The following is a 21328-nucleotide window of genomic DNA, read 5'->3' on the forward strand; positions in this document are numbered from 1 at the left end:
AAGTACTCTAGAAATATTTGTAGCATGGAACAACAAATGGATATGCACTTGATAAAGGTATTTCAATAATTCTTTGCTAAAAATTGAGAAGTTTACAGTTTAAAGATTATTTTACAGCTATGAAACTCATGCTTAAAATTTTAAATAATTTTTCCTATGAGTAACCTACTTTTTCTACATGAGTGACTGTAACACTATAGAAAAACATTGTCATTTATAAGTATGATATTTGTGGGAGTGAGTGTTGGGTTGACTGGTGGAGGTGATGGTGACCTCTTGTTAACTAATTTCAAAAATGTGGTTTGTGGTTCTGACAAGGTAAAATGAGATATTCACAGAGAAAAATAAGTTTCTAATGAGTATATATTTCTAGAGTCAGAAATATATTATCACTGTAAAAGAAAAGTATATACAAACTGAAGAATATACAATAGAATTAAATTAAATTATCTCCAAGGCCCTTCCTAAATAATGAATATTTGTTTTATGTCTCCTATATTGAATGAAGACTAAGTTTAGCTTAAAACTGTATTTAGTAGAATTTTTAAGTAGCTAAAATCTATAGGATTCGGGAAAGCAGGGCACTGGAAGAGTGAATTATGTTCTCCTCTAGAAGGTCAGAAATTGACTAACAATTAAATTTAAAGCTACATGAAGCTAGTGATGGGGATGGGGTGGAGGGACTCTAACATGGTTTGGGTAGATCAACAAAGTTGGATTTACTACATTAGGGAAGCAACAGGCCCATTGTATATTAAAATAAATTCTTGGCCAACTGCATTTCAGACTTAGACTTTATTGTAACAACAACACAACAACACAGTGACAAAACTCATAATATACCGAGCTTCCTTTGTATCACCAGTGCTCTGCTAAACATTTACTGCTGTCTTCTTTAGTCCTTAGAAGTATCCAGTGAAGTTGACATTGGAGAGTAATTCTTGTCTTTCACTTGACAATTTTCTTTACAGCTGAGTAGCTACTCTTTCCAGGAGAAAACAATACTGGGGGGAAAGTTGCTGGTCTCACTTCCATCCTGCCCTTTCACTCACATCTCTTTATGGAAAGAAAAATCATATATCTAAGTAGTGAAACTAGAAGAACTCAGCATGTGTAGGATACAGCCTCTTCTGAGGGTTGCCTGCTTCTCTTGTCCTGTATGGAAAGTACAAATACTGTTCCAACTGCTTTGTTTGGTTGGGAGGAAAGTAATAATGTACCCAATTTTGACTTTAGAATTTAACCAGTGTTTTCTGATCTAGATTACCAAGATTAAAATGGATATTCTGAAGTCTAACTTACTCCTGGGTATAGTTTTTGTTTAGATCTAATTTTAAATAATATAAGTAACTACATTTTTAGAACCAGAAAAACTGAGGCTCAGAGAGATTAAACCATGAGTAAGGTTATATAACTTATAAATGGTGAGTTGGTGTTTAAAATAGGGATATTTCTGCACTTTTGTTTTCATATACCCTTTGTAATCCTTCCACTCTCACATCCCTGCCCCTCAGGCCAATCCCTCTAGGGAGAAAATTGCGGACTATGAACTGTGTAACATGTACCCATATATAAAGTGCTGTGAAATTGCCATTTCCAGGGTGTGTTGGCATAAAACTGTAACTATTGTTAAAATATAACCAGATTATAAAATAATTATATGAACATGGTGCCTTTTGTCCAGGTGAACATGCAAATAATTTAGTCAATTTGGGTGGCCTTTCATTATGTTACATAATGAATGAATAAATACATATACACTGTGTAGACTAGATTGGCTGATTTTCAAGAAATAATCTGAATCTCATAATTTGAGTCATATTTGTAGAAAGATAATTTATCTGCAACTCTTCACAGTGGCTAAAGCGAGACTAGAGTTGCAGCCCTCAGTCCTTCTGTTTCCCACCCTATGGGAATCAACCTAATGCCTTCCCACTGCAGTCTCCAGAAACAGAGAAGGTGGCATCTGGACATGGCTCAAAGCAGCAGAGATTACAGTTTATAAGATATAAGAAGGGACTAGGACCTGCTATCCTTTAGGTAGGGGTAGTGTGTGTCTGACCTGAGGAAGGGGTCAAAGACCTTAGACAATGAGGATAAAGTTGGGGGGGCATGAAAGGGAGTATTGGAGGAGAGGGAGAGATTAATGTAGCAAAGTCATTTATTCATAGGTAAAGGCTGCAGAATAACTTAGTGCAAATCTAATTTCATCATTTTTTCTCCACCTATAGCATCATTAGCCCACTTTCCACCTTTCCTCCCACCTAACCGGGAAATTCACGAGCCTCTTTCCCCCTGGGGATGGGTTAGGAGGCACAATAGGGTGGTTCTCTGCTCTGGGTTTCAGAATATGTCCACCACCACAACAATAACAAACTAACATTTACTGAGGACTTACACTGTGCAAAATTCTGAGAAGGTCTTCAAGGATTTTATCCTATTTGATCTTCATAAAAACCTTGAGATAGGTGCTATTATTATTATCCTCAGTTTATAGATGAGGCAACTGAGAGAAAGAAAGGTTAAATGACATGTCTAAGATCACATAGCCAATAAGTTGCCTGGTGCCAGGATTCAAATCTTGGGGCAGCCTGATTCCAAGTTCTATATTATTAGCCATTATATATTGCCTCCTCTGGAAGAAGAAATCACTGGGAGAAAATATGGGTTTTTGTAGTTGGAAGTCTTATACTTTGGGATTGTACAAACAAAGTTCTGGAGAGGAGGCAAGTTATGTCAAAGACTGAAGTGAGGAGTGACCTCTTTCTTGATACCACCAATTGAAGACAAGAGCTCTTCCCCATTTTCTGGGACCCTGCATAACCCAAATCATAAGAGTGGTAAACAACCCAGAAATATTACTGACATGGAATTTTTTTAAAGTAATCTTGGTAAGTAGGGTTCAAATCACGTATAATATAATAAAGCAATGTGACATTTATGAAATACCAACTATTCTGGAGCAATACACATGTATTACATTAGCAGTAAAGGACATGCAGTGGAACCTCCTCCAGTCTCCATACTGAGATCTTGCTCTGCCTTTGGAGACATAAGAGATTGAGTTCATTATACTAGTCCACAATTTTCTATGCTTCCCTTCTACAGCATATTGGCACATAGCTTTACTTCTTCACTAAGAAAATATTTAAATTCCAATGGAGCCCAGTAACGAAGAGAAATATGAGGAAGAAGTTAGAAAACAAAGTAACTATCTGTAACGTGATTATCTCAAAGGCCGTAGACATGACTCCTGGTCACTAGTTAGTTAAAAGTTCAAACCCAGGCTGATGTCCCTGCCCTATTTCTTTTCAGCTAGAGAATACTCCAAATGTTAAAAATGGGAGGTCTATGACAGGGCTTAAGGTTGGGGTTACTACGATCTTCAATTATGAAAGCACAGAAGTGAGTTCTTTGATCATAAGAAGAGGAAATATTGTGATCTATTTCATCCTTTATGCAATGGAAGAGTTAACACAGGAGGTCTAGTTGTTCAGCAGAGTGGGAGAAAATGGGGTTTGAAGAGGTAGGCTTGGGCTAAAACATGGAGGGTCATGGTAAAGAATTTGGAATTTATCTTAATTGTGATGGGGATTTCAGTGGAGAATTTCAGTAGGATGGCAATGTGATCTGATTCATAATCATTTGGGGTACTACGTGAAAAATTCCTCTTAGAAGGAGAGATAGAAGTGGGGTGACCAGTTGCAACATCCCTGGTGATTGACAGTCACAGCTTGATGTAGGACTGTAGCAGTGGAGGGTAAGAAGTAGTGGGGTTCAGAATGCATAGTAATAAATGAATGAATGCAACTTTAGTGTCATTGGGTCATAGCAGCTTACTACACACAGGAATACTGCTGCGAAGGTTAGTTGTGGGGTGCTTGGGTATTGGGATACCCAAACTCTAGCAGTTTCATTTCTTTGAGGTCAATTTGGGTTGAGGAGTAAACCCTTTCTGCTTTTTGCTGAGTTTTCTTCAGGAAACATGGACTAGGAGGAGAAGCTTAAAATAAGAGATCTTAAAGAAAATAATTGGAATTAGACAAGAAAAACATGGTGAAACATTTAATATCCTGCATTCTGGCTGTTTGTCAGTGACCTGTTTAAAATTTTTCAGAAAACATCTATACAAAAGACCTTTTTACTGCTTCTCCCTGCACAGAAAGTAGGGTAGCAATCTTCAACACACACACACACACACACACACACACACACACACACACACACAGATTAATCGTCTCTAGTATATGTTCTTTTTTTCCTTGCAGTAACAGAAACCTCCAAGTTCAAGTTCAGCTGCATCTATCCAGCTACAGACTATATTTCCCAGCCTCCCCTGGAGCCAGGTGTAGCTACATGACTACATTCTGGCTCATGGAATGTGAAGGTAAGTTATGTGTGCAGTCACAACCTCTAAAGCAGTCACAACCTCTAAAGAGGAAGCTGCTTACCATTCACTTCTTTTTCCACTCTTGGCTCAAATTGAAACACAGAAGTTATGGTGTGAGTTTGCTATAATCATGTAGATAAAAACTAACTGAAGACATGACAAAGCAGCAGGATGGAATCTGCATCCTTGTATGACTTCATAGAGAACTACTTTGATAGCGCCTCCACCTGAGGCTGTTACATGAGAGAGAATAAGCTTCCATTTTTGCTTGAAGAACCCTGTTGTAAGTTCTTTTAGTTAAAGTAGCACAGAGGTACACTACCTAACACATAATTATTATTTATTGCAAGAAATTTAAAATTTAGGCAAATTATTGTATTATATTTCTACTACCATTTAAAGAATGCTTATCTTTTGTACTTTATATATTTCTACTTTTTCTTCAGTTTATGAATCATAGTTATAGATAACTTTCAATGACAGATTATTGATCACTTTCCCACATCATATGTGAGATATTGAGGGCTAGATTTGGTGCACCCCCAGAACTCATTGTCAGTATAGAAAATTGTGCCCTTCAAATTGCATGTAATTAGAATCAATAAAATATTGAAATTATTGCCTTCAGAAGTAACATTCTGAAATGTGATTTGTGGATGTATTGTTGATGAGAATTTGGTTTCTCTTAAATCTTATTAAGAACACTAAAATGTAACTAGTGAATTTATGACCTAATTAATTGTTATATGCCAAATAGAACTTTGGTGCTTAAAGGGATATAAATATTTTAAAGAGAACTGAAGCATGAATTTGTCCTGTAGAGTGGTATAGTCTTGCAGAGTGGTAGGCAAAGGCAAATGTCACAAGGGCACCTTGTATAGGCACAAAAATAGGTATTATTGGAGAAATTTAAAATCAGAGGGACAGTAGGATGAAGCATGTTGTTCCTTTACATTCTTATCTTTCTTCGGAGAGGCATACAGTGAAACTACAATGGGAAATTGCAAAGGACACTGATCCAGGAACGGGACTCTGTCATCATCTTAATACTAGCTTTTTCTAGGACTGGGTGAGAATGGCCTTGCAAATATTTGGTGAGGGATAGAGAAGTATTCAGATTAGCTGTCAGCTGTTCAGGGGGAGGTTTCATCCAAAGACTTGAAACTGATTGTTCAAAACTGTTGTTTACAAAGCAAAGATAACATCTGGAAGCCTTCTGGGTGATTGACACCTTTGCAGTCCATTCCGCTAGGGTGAAGGGGAGGGTTTTTTAAAAATTTACCTACTTAAGATGGTATTGATTTATTCTGTATTCGGAAATATGCATATATTAACACGTGTATGCACATACTCTCAACTTCTATCCTCCAAACACCTGAATTCTCTTAGTTTTTTTATCCTAACACTATTAATGTCTATCAATACCTTTTTTTCTGAAATGATTAAAACAAAGATTCTCCATCCCAGAATTCTTTATTTAGATTAATGTCTTGGTTGCCTTAATTTTAATATGAAATATATATATATATATATATATATTTCCCAGTAGATTCACATCGGTGTTATATTTCAGTCTTGATATTCTTTTTAAAAATACTTTTACTTATACAAACTGATTTTTAATTCTTCTTGTATGTGAATGTTAGTTTTCCACCTAATACCCATGTTTGATATTCAATAACGTCAAAATAATTTTTTTTTTGAAACAGCATTTTTTTTTTGATTAACAAACTCAGCTCTTCTTTACTTCATTTACATCTTTAAATTTTTTTTCTGCTCCATTTACTCCGTTTTCTTCTCTATATTTTAGATCTCCTTTTACTTTTCCCATATCTACCATCTCTTTCTCATCATTTTCACTTTTTTTGTTCCTTTTTAGGTATATTCATTTAAATATGCTTTGTTCTGTACAGTGAAAATGGCCCACTCAGGTATTTTTATGTTTTCTCCTTTGCCTGTCCACCTCTCTTATCATTCTTCCTTGTTCCAAAAATGTATCATTATTTGAGTCTCGCAGGTCTTTGCTATTTGAATTGAGGTAAATCTGTAATTGTTAAAGACCTTGATAAATACATATCATCTCTTGGTATACTTTATTAATTTGGTCCAAACTGTATTGTGTTCAGTGAATAACTTTCAGAGAAACTACTTTTTAAAATTGTAACAATTTCCTAGTTGCATTGTAGATATTCTTTTCTCTTTATATTCATTTTGGTAGACTTCCCTATCATAGGAAAAAATAGAATAAGCATGACTTTCATCAATCATATTTTACCAGATATCTCCAATTTAAATTTTTTTCAAAAGTTCTTTAACCTTAAACATAGTCGTTAAAGTCAATGAAGTCCTGATTGCCATAAAGGAGAAATCACCTGAGACAAACATCCCACAATGCCATATTTAGTTGGCTAGTGGCGAGAGAAAAATTTAGAAATAAAAAAGGAAGCATAGTTTTACCATATAATTCAGCAATTGAACTTCTAGGTATTTTCCCAATTGATTAAAAATTTATGTATATGTAAAAACCTGCAAGGTGAATGGATAAACAGACTGCAGCACATCCATACAATGCATTAGTATTCAATGATAAAAATATATGAGTTATCACGTGATGAAAAAACATGGAGGAAACTTAAATCATATGGCTCTGTGAAAGAATCCAGTCTGAAGTACAATGATTACAATTGTGTGACATTCTGAAAAAGACAAACTATAGAGACAGTAAAAAGATGAGTGGTTGCCAGGGGGTTGGGAGTATAGAAGAAGAACTGAATAATCAAAGTACAGGGATTTTTTAGGATAGTGAAACTATTCTGTATGATACTATAATGATGGATACATGACATTATGCATGTGTCAAAACGTGTAGAACTTTACAGCCAAAGAAGAAACCTTAATTTACGCAAAGAAAGAGCTTAATTTATGCAGTTGAAAGAGCCTAAAAGGAATGACACTCCTTTAGTAACAAGTAGACCTAGTGCCCAGATCTTGGTTTCTTAATAGCATTCTCCAATGACTGGAATCAGGGCTCCCTGGGGAAATGCCAGCTTCTAGGATTGGGGCAGGAAATACACAAGATGAGCCTATAGTATCTTGAAGTATCAGAAAGTAACAAAGCGGTAAAAAATAAAAAGCAAAAATATGTTTATGGGGTATATCAAAGGGACAAAGAAGCCAACTGAAAGAGCTACCAATGGCCAAGTCTGGAACAATTTGAGCAATAAAATAAAGTATAAAATAAGTGTCTATGAATACATGCTTATATAAATAAAAGTTTGGATAACTTAATAGATGAGAAAAATAAACAAATATCCCATGTAGAAGAATTCCAAATAATTTATGTACATACTCTGCCCTCAAGCAGAGAGAGCATAACTCCTCATCCCTTAAATGTACTCAGTGATTTTTATTTTCTTCCAAAGAGTATAGTATGAAAAGGGGAAAAATAGAACAACTTTATAGTGGAGAAATTTGACAGTCACTACCTCAGCAAGTGATCAAGGTCAACATCAACAATGATAAATCATGTTGATTGCTTGTACTCTTGATCTGATGTGATGAAAATGGCACTTTATCTCTGTGACCTTCCTACCCTAAACCTATAACGCAATTCTAATCATGAGAAAAACATAAAACAAAATCCAATAGAGAGGCATCTTACAAAAATACCTGATCAGTACTACTCAAAATAGTCAGCATCACTAAAAACAGGAAAAGTCTGATAAATTGTCATAGTCAAAAAGAACCTAAGGAGGTATGACAACTAAATGTAATGTGGTATCATCAATATGATCCTGGAACAGAAAAGAGATATTAAATAAAAACTTAAAAATGTGAATAAATAATGGACTTTAGTTAATAGTAGAGTATCAATATTGACTTTTTAATTACAACAAATATCATACTAATGCAGTGTGTTGATAATGGGAAAAACTGGGTGTTGTATATTGGAAATCTGCACTATCTTCTCAAATTTTTATTTGTAAATTTAAGACTATTCTCGTAGAGATAAATTTTTAAATTTTCTCGCACCTTCTAAAGTCAAATATTTTTGTCAACTTTTGTGTTGCTTTCTCTCTTTCAAACTCTCCTCCCTTTTCTACCTTAACTCTTCAAAGTAGTGCTGTTGGTACAGGTGGGATGTGAGGAATGCTAACATTAAGGAGGAAAAGTCAAAAGAATAGATGAGGGTATCAAAATTGCATAACTCTCCTCTACCTAGTTGGGATTGGCAGAAAAACATGGGCAAAAACAATTCTCCCACAATGAAGCCAGTCCTATGACAAAAAAAGACTAAAGAGAGATTGTCCCAGACACCTGCTGAATCACATCACTTATCTCACTGAAATCAACACACAATTTATATCCAAAGGATGAAATACTTATTCCATTTTTTATTCTTTAGAGAATAAAGGAGTTGATGTAGGAAGTAAAATAATCTGTTTATCATGCAAAATGTTAGAAGCTTTCAAATGATTTTGCAGGTTTTCTCTGGTGGAAAAAGAAAATTAAATATCACTATAGTGACCAAAACAATTTTTTTTTTTGATTGGAAAATATTCAGTGACATTGAACCAAGTGGTAGTTCCAATTGTTAAATTCTCATTCTTAGAATCTATTAGAAGAAATCTTAAAGATTTGATTATATCAAGTGATAAGAGAGAAAGGAGCTTTGGGATCAATGGGAAAAAACTACAAAAATAGTTGAATTTTTTACACTATACTTTAAGCCTATCTAACAAAATAGTGGGATTTAAGAAAAACATTGACCTCTAAGTAAGACTTGAAATATTTTCTACACATGTGTAAGTGGCTGCAAAGTAGCCTGTAAATGAGAAAAAGAATGACCTCTGTGCATGGGTATCACACTTTCTACAACAGTAAAAGGCCACTCAGAAGCCCTCAGTCCATCTCACATGCTAAAAACTGGTTGGTCAAGGATTATGAACCAGCTGAAACCACAAACAGATAACTGAACAATTAAACTTTCACAGTTCGATTCTAACAATCTTGAATGCTTTCATTATATGTGAGAGGAAGAACAATGAGAGGACGGCTTTGTCTCAACTACTTTTCTCCCTCTGCTCTGTTTGATTACCTTTACTACTTGATGGTCATGAAAAATTTATTGGCATCATTTCAAAGAATTCTCTTGGAATCAAATATCAAAGTAGAGATATTGGATAATAATCATTAAATTAATTTAAGAAAAGTAAAATATCACTGATTGCCTTTTTATTTAGCATTCTGCCTTTATTTTTTATTTTTATATTTTCTATTTTGTAAATTATTTAGTATTCTTTATTATGGTTATATAAGTACATACTTAAAATTTATTTTAACAGTTTAATAAGATTATTCATATTCCACCCCCTACAAATAAATTCTTTATTTCTTTAATTGATAATTCTTCCACCAGTTTCAAAAATTTAACTCCAATATTTGGGGAAGAACTTTTAAAATTATAGTGTAATCAGAGTTGTAACAGGCATAAAATTCAATGTTATGCTATTTTTTTGGTCATGCCACCATTCATTAATTGAAATTTTCCAGTTTTTTTTAAATTGTGGTAAAATATGTAACGTAAAATTTTTGACGTTTTAACCATTTCTAAGTGTATAATTCAGTGGCTTTAATCACATTCGCCATGTTGTACAACCATCATCACTATCTGTTTTCAAAACTTTGTCAGCTCAAATAGAAATTCTGTAACCATTAAGCAGTAACTGTTAAATAACTCTCTTCCCCTCTTCTCCGCAGCTCCAGGTCACCTCTAATCTACTTTTTGCTTGTATTAAATTCCCTCTTCTAGCTATTTCATGTAAGTGGAATCACACAATGTTTGTCCTTCGTCTGGTCTATTTCATTCAGCATAATATTTTCAAATTTCATCGAGGTTGTAGCATATATCAGAACTTCATTTCTTTTATTGGACGGATAATATTTCATTGTATGTATATAATACATTTAATTGCAATTTTTGAAAACAAAAATCCTTCTAAGTTTGGGCAATGTAGAAATTCCTTCTGTTGGAGTGAAAGTTAGTGAATAATAACAGAAATGATTGTAATCGTTTGCTCTACTTTTTTAAAAAGCCTATGGTGGAAATTATATACTAACAAAGTCCAGATTAGGAAATACCACTTCTGGATTTTCACTGTAATTTTAATAAAGTGCTGCCTTGTTAGTTATAGGTGCTCTTGAAATATAGAACAAAACATGGTGACTCAGTGAGATTAAATAGAACAAGGACAGTTATATTCTTCCTCCCAAAGTTTAAGCTTTCTGTGATATGACAAATATTTGTGGAGTACACATCACTCTTATGCCTGACAACACTACAAAACCTTCTACTCAAGATGGATCATAAAATTTCAGAAAGATCTATCATTGTATATAGCTCGGTGTATCAACTAAATTGAGAGAACTGCAGAGAATACACTTCTTAGGATTGATCATAGATTGTGCTACTGACAGTGCCAGTTGTTTTTTACTATAATAAAATGTTACTAAGGAAGTATTTTATTCCAGAAACACAGTTTCAGCCAGGTGTTTGAAGCTTAGAATATATTTCCTAATGACATAATGTCTGAAAAACTACTTAGGCTCCCTAACGATCTTGCTAATTGATACATAACTAAATCTAAAAATTCTAGATTTTGTGCCACCAAAACTGCTGTTCAAGTTTTGGTTTTTCTAAAGATATTCCTATTAGTGATTTCAGAAACAAGTTTCTTTCCGTTTATTCCATCTAAGACTTCAGTACTTCTTGCCCACTATCATCTTATCTTTCTCTTGGAAGGAAGTAATCCTATCACCTGAAAATGTCATGAAAACAGAGTTTCAGGGGCAGGTAAACAGCAGGAATATTGACTTATGTTGGATATTTGCTCAATTTAATTCAAGGAAATTAACTAATTAAATTCAGCAAACATCATTTATATGTACTCTACATTCTAAGGGGTATAGAGGATATCAAGACAAACAAGACATAGACTCTGACCTCGAGGAGCTTGCAATTCGAGGAGCACAGAAAGATTAGGATTCCTCTGATAAAAGGCCTGGTCTGGAAAACACCACATGCAAGTGTTAAATAAAATTGTATGAATGGAGATATTAAGTACATCTGTTTGAGGAGTCACGGAACCTTCCTAGAGCAGGCAACAGTAGAGATGGACCTTGAATGATCTAGGGACTTTGGAAAATCAGAGTTGGGAGTTTGGCTCCCATGGGCAGGAATATTGTTTCAGTAGTTACATATGAGAGATTTTGAAGTAAGGCATAGCTTTTCAGTTCCTAATTCTGGACAAAGTTAGAGAATTGAAGATGAAAACTAGAAAGAGAGAGCATCCTCTGGATGTACACTGTCTTGCCAATATTTGTGACTGTGACAGGCCCATGCAGAAGATTTTGACAAGAAATGAATGCCAGATTGAGAATGCCAGAAATTTTTGTCTATACCTGAATTTAAGTTTAATTAAATTCAACACTGTGCATGAGCAGTGGGATAAACAAACAAAACTTTTTCCCCCCTTTCTCATTAAAAATTGCATAATTAATTCACATTTATTACTGAAAAATTAATACTAATAAAAAGAAGAAAAAAAGAATTCCAAATCAAAGTTTTAGTAAAGTATGTCAACGTAAGAACAGGCATTTAGTCTTCTTTCATTAAACAATAGGAATGTCCATATAAAAATAAGTATGTAAAAAATAATTTTTCAGCTTCGAAGCTGGGGGAAAATGCCAATATGACTCTAAATTTGGACAGATTCTATTAGCTATGTTACAGATGAGACTTTTTATAAGTCTCCAGGCACTGAAGGCAGATAGTTTCTCGGAAAAGTAAATAAAAGGCATAGAGTAACACCACAAGTAATCCTAATTTAAAAGGATGAGGCTAGAGAGAAAGGTAGATGAGGGGAGAGATGGAGACTGCATTAATGATTAGTAGGCTGACTGAATAGACACCAAAATTTCAGTGCCTTAAAAAAAAGCTTATTTCTTTCTCATCTAATGGTCCTGGGCTATTATTCATATTGATAGCTGACTGTTCTCTATGCTGACATCCAGGGTCAGAAAGGCTATAACTCCAAATAAGAGCTTATGAGGATGCCTGATTTCTCCACATCTAAGCTATCATTCTGTTTTATAATTTTTTAAAGTCTAATTTTTTTTTTAATTTAATAATCTTCTGGTTTGAAGTCCTTTAAGAGCTGAAATTCTATTTTATTTAGAGTATTACCAAGCATTTTATTACAGGTCAAAAATATTATTTTAAATCAGCCTATGTTTATATTTTGTCATGTTGACTGATTAGCAAGTAAGTACAATTTTCTTCCTCTATTTTGAATTTTGTTGACTTATAAGCATTATAGTTAAACTGAGTAATAAATTTTGAGTTCATTTGGTCTCTAGAAGAGTAATGATGCACAAAAGAAATACTAATCAGTATAAGAAGAGATGCCAAGAAAAATTGTACTGGGCTCCTACAGCATATAACTTCTGCAGAACTTTGTGAAAATTTTCTATTGTTATATTAAATTTTTATGATATAATATCAATTAACATTTGCTAGACAATATCAATTAACAATAGAAGTCTACATTTGTTTTAAAGTTTTTGGGTAGTATTGAAGCAATGCTAGTTGTAACCCAAAGTTCTGATTAAATTGGGTAGTACAGGCTGGGTATATCTGGCCAATTGAAACAACTTTCAACAGTAGGAGTAGAAATTTTTTGTAAATGTGTGTGTTGTCTGTTTTAAATATTTCAGAAATTGTGATGTGTTTTGAACCAGAAGTTTCAACTGTCCCTCTTCAGGGCCAATGAAAGTTCCTGTTCGCATTACTTTGACCTAAAAAGTCAGGGTAAACCAAATCAAAAGGAACTTTAAAACTTTAGTTCTGTGTATAGTTTATATTAATATAAGGCTTTAAAAACAATACTAAAAAAAGCAAAACTAATAGACATTAGAAACTTTAGAAATATAGAAAAGTAAAAAAAATAAAGATCATTCCCAATCTTGCCAAACAATAATGTTAACATTTCTGAATTTTGCCTTCCAGATACACGCACAATGAGAGCATACTAAATTTACCTTTTTAAAATGTATTATTTTTATTTAATTTAAAAATGTATTTCCATGTTATTAAATTTCTTTGAATCATGATTTTTAACAACTACAGAGTGATCTATTTTGTGCTTTTTTTCATAAATCATGTAACAATATTTTTCCTCAAAATTTTTGTGTTTATAAAGAACAATGTATAGAAAGTCCTTGCAACTGAATCTTTGTGTATGTTCTCAATTATTTTCTACAATTGGAGCTTTATAGAAAATTATTTAATCAAATTTTCCATATCAAAATTTTATTCAAAAATTAATATAACACAGAATATATTTCTTGGATACTATGCTATTAAATTAGACATTGATAACAAATAGACAAATAAAAGCCCCTATATATTTGAGGATTAGAAAATTAAACACAAAAGTACCTAAACTCAAGCTCAAATATAAAACCTGAAGAAGATTTTATGTCTTTCTTTTCAAGTTAGGTTAAAGACTTTGAAATTAGACAAACCAATTTAAATTTTGCTCCAAAACTGTTAGTTGTGATATTGGCCAAATCTATTCACTTCTAAGACTCATTTATCTTGTATGTCACATGGGGATATAATCATATTGCAGATGTGTTTCTGTAGGTTAGAGCAAAGAAAATGCTCAAAGAGTTCAGTGAATTCTAAAGACTCTAAGTTCAACTTTTGTAGTTATTGTTTATTGTTCAACTAAAAACCATTGATTTTCATCTCTACATAGCAAAATGCATGTTATGTGAGTCACATTTATCATGACCTATCCAATAATTACAAGGCATCTAGGAGACTATCTCTGGTGAATAATTGAAATCTACTCTTCTACACAAGTGGCTCAAAGTACCTAGCATGACTCAACATAATAGCCCTCTGTTGAAAGTCATCCATTTTTTTCTGTGACATTGTATACTTTGATGACACAATGCATCAGGATACCCACTATTGGTACCCTCCTAAAACAATAGTCTCATCTGTGCTCCCTTTTATTAACACACAGGCAAAGCAGTGTGCAACATTCAGTAACTGGCTAACTAGCCACAGTCTCTGCAATGCGCTCTTTCAGAGCTACTAAGACTCTCAGATGACTACATCGCTGTGATGATGCTGGACTGTGCTTCTCTCAGATGAACTGGAGAGTTGCCCTACTCATTGGAACCCAGAGAGCCATTCACTGTTCTCCCATGTCTGCACTATTAGCTCATACTCCAAAACCAGCCTATGTTTTGGCCTGCAGGATACAATAACTTGTGTTTTAGATGCAAGTTCATGCTGTCACTTGGTTGAACAAAGTATAACAATAGAACAAATGCAGCCTATTTTCATTCCTTGTACTCAGTAGACGACGTTTATGACAGTAACTAGTGCATTTTTAGCTTCACAGAAGTGATGACATAAATATAAAAATACAAAAAGCTTATTAGATTACTTTTAGTTTAGGGAGCTATTTATATTAAATCAAGAAGACAACCAATAACAGTCCTACTGGACCACAAAATCCAGTAGTGTATTTTATAAAAAGACTAGTGCAGTTAGCATATGTACCATAGCGATGTGGATATAATTATAATATCATCTCACCTAACCATATGTTACAGTGAGAACCCCTAAAAACAGGCTTTACTGAATTTGGTTAAACAAAAATTCGTTCATATGGTGCACATTAATCTATTATGCCTTTTTAGTAAAATGCAGCCTTGGAACAGATGGGAATGGTGGTCATTTATTGCTTTCTTTTCTGAAATCGCAAATTCTGGAATATTGTCTAAAGATGATTTTCTTATGAAGTACACCAAATGGCAACTCCTCTCAGATGATAAAACACAGTAACTAAGTCACAGTTCACTGAAACAAGCATACACGTGTTGAGAGATTGTGTAGTAAGACAAAAATTATTCCAGAGCAGAGAGTTTCAAACCATTCTCCTCAGAGTCCTGGGAGCTGATCGTCAGTGGTCGGAGGGGGCAGCTTTAACCATAGAAAGTCCAGAGTAAAGGGAGTGATATATTTGACTCTATTTGTACTTTCATATGAAGACAGGGCTCCATTATTCAGTAATACCAAGCTACACAAAAAGTATTTCAGGTATAATTAACCTAGTGCTCACTGCCCTAACAAAGTATAAATACATGGTAATATTTATGGAAATTGGAAAACTGATGCAGACGTTTATATGAAGCAAGAATTGCAAAAGAATGACCATATTTTTCAAAAATAAAATGTAAGGGGGTAATAGTAGTAGGCATCATTCATAGGGTATTTATTATATGATAAATACTGATCTAATAATTTTACATGTATTAACTCATTTATTTATCACAGTGAATAATAATGCTATGATCTTAGCAATCCTATAATTATGGTAGTAATCCTATACTCTTGCAAATTTTACAGATAAGGGATAGGAGGTACAGAAAGTTCAACTGACATGCCAGTGGGCAGAAAGTGCTATGATCAGGACTGGCTCTGGAATCTGTATTCTTAATTATTACATCACATGTGTAAGACAGGGAATGGAGGGAGGGTATTGTTCTGACATAAACTTTAATATATCACAGAGCTAAAATAACACAGTATTGTTTCAGAATTACATAGATGATATTGAATAAGGAGAACAGAAACAGGCAATATCTATGTGGTAATTTAACATACGAAAAAGATTAAATTTCAAGTTAGTAAGGAAAGTAAAATTAAGCATTAAATGAAATAGGGATGGACATTTATTTGGAAACAAAATTTGATTTCAATTGCTACCTCATACTATACAAAAACTACTAGTAGATTAGGATGTAAATATTTTTAAAGTAATAGAAGAAAATGTAGAAGGATATATTTGGAATTTAGGGATAGGAAAAACTTTTTAAACAAGATATCAAACCAATAATACATAAATAAAAGATAAAGAATTCACTACACAAAACTTAAAATTCTTAATAGACATCATAAACAAAGGTAAAGGACAAGCACAGTATGGAAGAAAGTCTTTTTTTTTTTTTTTTTTTTTTTAGTTTAAATGCCGCAAAAGAGTAATTATGATTCAACAAGAAAATGGCAAAAGAGAAAAAAATGGGCAAGTGATAAGCACAGACATTATAGAAAATAAGTACAAATGACCAATACATGCATTTAAAAATGTTTACCCTCATCAGTAATCTGCAAAAGCCAAATTAAACCAATAATAATACAGATAAGTTGGATAAAATGTAAATGGTTAATATTCAGTGGTGAGGAGTCTGAAGGCAAATCTCATACACTGCTAAAGACTATGGTAAATTATTCAAATTTCTGGAGGGTGACTTGTACCATTTACCAGGATTTAAATTGCTTATATCATTTGATCTAATAATTCTACTTCTAGTAACTAATCCTACAGAAATACTGGGACAGGGTTATAAAGATACAGGCATAATAAAGGTTAATAATATATTGTGTATAATATTGAAAAATCAAAACTACTTAGTCATCAGTGCCTATAAAATACAATGGCACAATTAAAAGGAATAAAATAAGAATACATATCCCTAACAAGAAAAAATCTTCAAGATACTTGTCAGGTGAAAACATCCAATTGCAGAACAGTGTACTAAATCCCATTTTTGTAAGACAAAAACTATGTATATTCATGTAAATCAAAACATAAGTACATTTTTTGAACCATTCCAGAGCAAGTTAGAGACACCAGGCTCCTTTGACCTTAAATACTTCTATAGAAGTCGTTGAATTTTACAGAACAAAGACATGTTCTTACATCATCCTATATCTTACATCATTTCATATTTAATCCACAGTCCCTATTCAAATTTCATCAATTTCTCCCATAATGTCTTCTATAGTCATTTTTTTCTTGGTCCAGGACTCAATCGGATTACTCATTGCACTCAGTAACTGTATTTCCTTATTCTAATTTAATCAGGAAAAATTCTTCAGCTTTTCTTTGTGTTTATTGATCTTGACATTTTTGAAGAGTACAGGCCAGTTATTTTGTAGAATCTCCTTCACTTTGGGTTTGTCTGATGTTTTCCTCTCTAGTTCAGGTTATGAATTTGGGGCAAGAAAACCACGGACCTTATGCTGGATCCTCAGTGCATCGCACCAAGAAGCACATATGATTGGTTTGTACCAATATTGGTGATGTTAACTCTGATCCCTGATTTTTCATCTATCATCAGGTTCTATGGCTTCTTCAGAGGTAACAAGCTCATACTTTGTGGGAGCTTCTTAAGGGAGGACCTGTGACTTTTACACATACTTGTGAGCTCTGGTTCTAGCAGTCACACCATACCTATATTTAGTGTTCACCGTACTCATGGTTAGTGTTAGTTCACCATACTAACACTATATTAGTCCTGGTGCTATTTGTGAATTTTCTCTAGTGTTATTTTATAGCTGTTGTCTGTTTGAATTCGACCATCCCTACAAGAAGAAAGGAAACTAAGGGCTATCCCTGAAAATTTTAGAGATCACCCATTTTCTAACCGATACTGAAAGTGATTTATTCAGGCAATATTTCGAATGGTACATAAAAGCATGATATTTAATGTGATTAATCTGCTTGTAGGTAATGACCTCTCATCTGCTGGATATGTCCCACTGCAGTTGGTTATAAATGAGTGAAAAGAACTTGTTGCTTCTGAAATATGCCTTGGAGGCTCCAATTTCCTATAATTTATTAATACTTGTTTACCTTATGCCAAAATAAAAGGCCAATTTTGTCAAACCAGTAGGACAGAACAGATAATTAGGCAAAAGCAATAAGTAAGTCGTTTGGTATTTTTGCAAAAAAGAAATCCAGCTAATTTTTAAACTTTGACACTATATTGATGCATTCATAAATATTACCCAGAGGTACTCTAAGTCTATTAGGACTAAGGATCTTTTAGGTCTTTTGACCTTACTGAGAAAAGAAACTTGATATTATCAAACACAAAAGTAGGTTACATTAAATTTTATTTGAGAAACTGCTATCCTCTTAAAAGTATGGCTAATTTTGAGTCAGTTTCTGTCAATGCTTTAGAAGTAGCGAAGCCACTCTGGGATACTAGTGACTGTTTTTTCCATTTTTCTCTCACTTTACCTCTCTTTTTATGATCATGGAAACAGCATGACTTACTGGTTAGGAGTTTTTACTTTGGAGACAGACACAGTTTGAATTCTGGCTCTGACATGTATCGATTGTATGCCTTGGGTCAAGATGCTTGATCTCTGTTTTATTTTCCAAATGAAGAAATATACCTAACTCAGGATTACTGTGAAAATTAAATAAGGTAATGCATTCAAAGCACCTGATTAAGTGCCAATTATATAGTACTCAGTTAAATATACATGCTTATTGTCTGCATCTTCTGCTCTGTGACTCTATCACATATGATTGTTAGTTTCTTATATTAGCATGAAGATCAGAGAAAGGAGATTCTTTAATGGGTGAAATGTCTTCACAGACTTCCCTTGATACATTTAGGCCATGGTGATGCTAGTACTTGCCTCAGTTTTGGAAACAGAATAACAATCATATTGTTGGAGGAGGTCATCAAGAGGATGTGGTCACTGGTTTACCCTCCAGCTGGACCTGGGCAATTGGAGGCTCCTCACCCCTCCCCCATGCTTGGAATGTACCCTACTTCAATGGTTTCCCATTGTAATTCAAGTCAAGTAAAATTCACCTCCCTCCCCTTTGCCTAGAAGGGAGAGGCCCCTGACCTGTTTATCTCTGCCTCCTTCACTGACTTCATCTCCAACCTCCCTTCCTCTCCCATGGGAAATTCCAGGAACACTGGTATTTCTGTATTTCAAACAAGATCAATCTAGTCTGTACTTGAGGTTTGGTACTTGATTTTTTCTCTGCCTAGAATGCTTTTTCACCAGATCATCACATGGCTGACTCCTCTTCAGAGAGGACCTTTTTAATCACTATCTTTCTAAATCATCGATCAATGTTTTTTCCATAGACTTGGTTTATTTTTTTACTGAATATATCCTATTTATCTGTTTATGTTATTTTTAGTTTTAAAATACACATTTTATTTACTTTTTGGGGGTTTATATCTCCCTATTTGAGTATAGTTTACTAGAGTGTGGCTCTCAAGTGCAGTTGAAGCTTTATCTCCAGGGCTTAACCCTAAAACAATACTCAGCACATAGAAGCCGCTCCATAAATATTTGTTGTAGATCCTCAGGAGTGTAAATATGATGCCCTTTGCATAGAAAGTTCCTGCAGAATACACTGACACTTCAACTAAAGCAAATATTCCACAAATGATTCTATAAATTATAGGCCAAAAGAGAATGTATTTGGAACTAAGTAATAACCTGATAAAACTTTGGTATATTCAGTATTTCATTTTCACAATGCCTTTTTTTTTTTTAACTTAAATCTGTGGTCCTGTCATGGCTGTATGTTCAGCCAGTATTTAAAATGCTGCTGGGACTGAATGAACCATACTCATTTTTCACTATCTATTATTTGATTCCTTTGAAAAAGATTGTTACCAATTAACACTCAAAGAAGGCAAAGTCAAGCTCTTATAAATTGAGAATCTACAACTTTACAAATAATTCTTAAAATGCACGTAGTACGTTCATTTCTATTAACCTACAAGTTTTGTTTTTCTACCCTCTAATGAAGTCCAAAGTGCTTATGGAAAACATTGAGTTACAGGCAGATTATGAGGTAGAGTGAACATGGGACCAAACCTTGAATCTAAGGGGAAACTGGTTTATCAAGCCAGAGATATGAGACTTTGCTCTAACGCATTAATGAAATCCATGAGAATAGGGTCCTTTTTCCCTGAACAAATGCAGCTTCAGTGTGTTTATTGAAAATATCTACATAAAGTTGGTAACCTTTGTGGGATAACTTTTTTAAAGTGCTCACAAAGCGTCTAGCCCAATTCATTTGAAGTTTTTTTGTTTTTGTTTTTTTAAATTCTTTTCCTTGTTCCCTTCCTTTAAATTTGGTTCAACACACATTTATAGAAAAATCTGTCATGTTTTTTGCCTGGTGCTAGATAGTGGGGACTCCAAAATGAAGAGAATCTCATTCCAGTCCTGAGGGATGTCATTAGACTAAACATAACTCTATGGACTATACATCTTATTGAGGATATTACTGAGCTCAGTGAATTCTGTTTCCAATCTCCAGCGAGAGATAAAAAACTCTGGAAAAAAATCTAAATGTACTTCTTTTCTAAAGTCCTTTTTAGGGATGAACCATATAAGGCAGTCTTAGCATTCTTTTACTGATCAGTCCTTTATTACAACAAAGGACTAGATCAGAAAGATTGGGAAGAAAGAGAATAAAAAGCTAAGTTATTCATAGTGAATGTGTTGTCATAGTGGGAAGTCAAACATAAGCATGATTTTGAAGTATAGAAACAATGGATTCTATGCAAAGCAGCATTTTTATTGCTTGAGAAATGAGGACAAACTAATTTGCTTGATGATTGAAGTTTTGTCTACAGAGCTCCAAATAATAGATTGAAAACGTGGCAGTCTTGCAGTTATTTCCTAAGGTGTAGATTTTAACTTTGTGGAAAGCATCAACTTGGATACTTGACAAAATTGTGAAGACTATGAAATTAAAACTGGAAGCAACTCTAGATATCTTCCAATCTAACAGATCACTTTGCAACCTACGTAGCTTTAACAAATTTTCCAAGATCCCATTATTAGTTAGTGATAGAATTTTAGCTAGAACTCAAACACTGACTCACTTTTATTTTAAAAAAATTTTAATTTATTTATTTTACTATTTCAAGGTCACTTTCTATTTTCATCTGTATTTTTACTCTCCTATAAACCTCACCTGCGGGAAATATGCTAAAACTCTTGAAAAGAAACTTATTGAC

The sequence above is a fragment of the Eubalaena glacialis genome, chromosome 12 (genome assembly GCF_028564815.1).
Source record: "Eubalaena glacialis isolate mEubGla1 chromosome 12, mEubGla1.1.hap2.+ XY, whole genome shotgun sequence".
Taxonomy (NCBI): Eukaryota; Metazoa; Chordata; class Mammalia; order Artiodactyla; family Balaenidae; genus Eubalaena; species Eubalaena glacialis.